Source organism: Hippocampus comes, unplaced genomic scaffold, assembly GCF_001891065.2.
Source record: "Hippocampus comes isolate QL1 unplaced genomic scaffold, H_comes_QL1_v1.1 scaffold111, whole genome shotgun sequence".
Taxonomy (NCBI): Eukaryota; Metazoa; Chordata; class Actinopteri; order Syngnathiformes; family Syngnathidae; genus Hippocampus; species Hippocampus comes.
Genome location: NW_017805698.1, coordinates 840,730 through 842,209, shown reverse-complemented (window position 1 = coordinate 842,209; position 1,480 = coordinate 840,730). Strand labels below are relative to the sequence as shown.

Sequence of the window (1,480 nt, the reverse complement as noted above, 5' to 3'; positions counted from 1 at the left end):
GGTACCAAAGGCTCTGCGGACCGGTACCGGTCCGCGGACCGGCGGTTGGGGACCCCTGCAATAGGGTACAATACACGCAGGCCGTCCAAGTGGTTGTGGTTGTCAAATTTGTAACACAAAGCATCACCTAAAAATCCAAGTATCACCATCACTGCCAACAATCCAACAATAAAATACAGAAACGTAGTAGGCCTATGTGTTCATTAAATACCTCTGTTATTGGAAGACATTGTGGCAAATTTGAACATTAACACTGTGCTTAAATAAAGGAAAAAAATAAGTACTGAAATTCAAGTATGTCAGACATCAGTTAGACCAATAGAAAATTGCATTAAGTTAGATTTATGTAAATGCATGACAAGAAATAAGCAATTTCTTCTCGCAGTTTGCGAGGCAAAATTTGCATTCTGCGCCTCATCAAAACACGTTGAATAGTAAAACTGAGAATTAACCCTCGGGAAGCTAAATATATCGCTGAGTCACTCTACAGTAAGTGATCATCGATTCAATGTTGAAACATAAGCAGCGCGTTTGATAAGCAACACTTCTGACAAGTATTGTTCTACCAAAGGGATTTCAAGAAATTATGGGGAAGCCAATTGACTGAATTAAAGTGATTAATTCAAGCTAATTGCTAAAGTACCCTAAACTACATCGTAATATCTTGCTTCCCTGAATCTCTTGATGTTTATGCTGTGTCTAGCCACATTGCTGGTTTCCCTCCTGCCATGCGTTCCAGCTTTAAGAGTTGCCTAGTGATATAATTGATCTTGTTGTCACGAGTCTGTACCTGAAGGAGGTCATTTTCAGTTGCCTGCTTTGGACAAAATATATTTAAAAACATTTTTGGTGCACATTCCTGCTTCCTAGGTCTTGGCCTAATTGTTTGCCTCACGGGGCAAAACAAAAGTATCTCAGAATAGTACATAAAATAAACAGATATCAAGACAGATATCAGTCTTACTGAACTGTAGCAACGTGATCATAAAAATAAGCTTGCTTGCAATTGTATCGTTACTCTCCAGATAGTTACAAACATGAATGCTAAATTGTTGTCCTGGAGATGGCGCCACAGGCACACTATAGGGTAAATGTTTCGTTCTTTCTTAATCCCATAACGCATGCTCACACAACACACTCCTGTATATAAGGCGTCTAAGTATCATACATACAGTACACGCAGTGCAATATTGTATGTATTATTTGCTTTTGGCCCTAAGTGAATGTGAATTGTCTTGGCACTCTGCAGAAGAAAATAGAGAGAAACATTGTATCGCATCCTGTGGTTGACGTATTTATGAGGCTGGCCTACAAACAATTTCCGCTAAATGGATTTGCTGCCATCGATTGAGTTTAAGGAAATATGTATTCGCTTTTCTCTGCTTTTTTAGGGAACTCTCCACGGTGCTGAAACAGAACACTTGCTGTTTTTTTATCCTGCCATATCTTCCGTGCGTGAGCCCACTCTGCTCCCCTTGCC

The 1,480-nt window shown here is 39.9% G+C and overlaps 1 protein-coding gene across 1 annotated transcript in view; it reads right to left on the bottom strand.

Annotated features, from left to right (window-relative positions):
- The window catches only part of bin1a (bridging integrator 1a), a 21,249-nt gene that overhangs the window by 18,791 nt on the left and 978 nt on the right, over nucleotides 1–1,480 (bottom strand). The window lies entirely within an intron of this gene.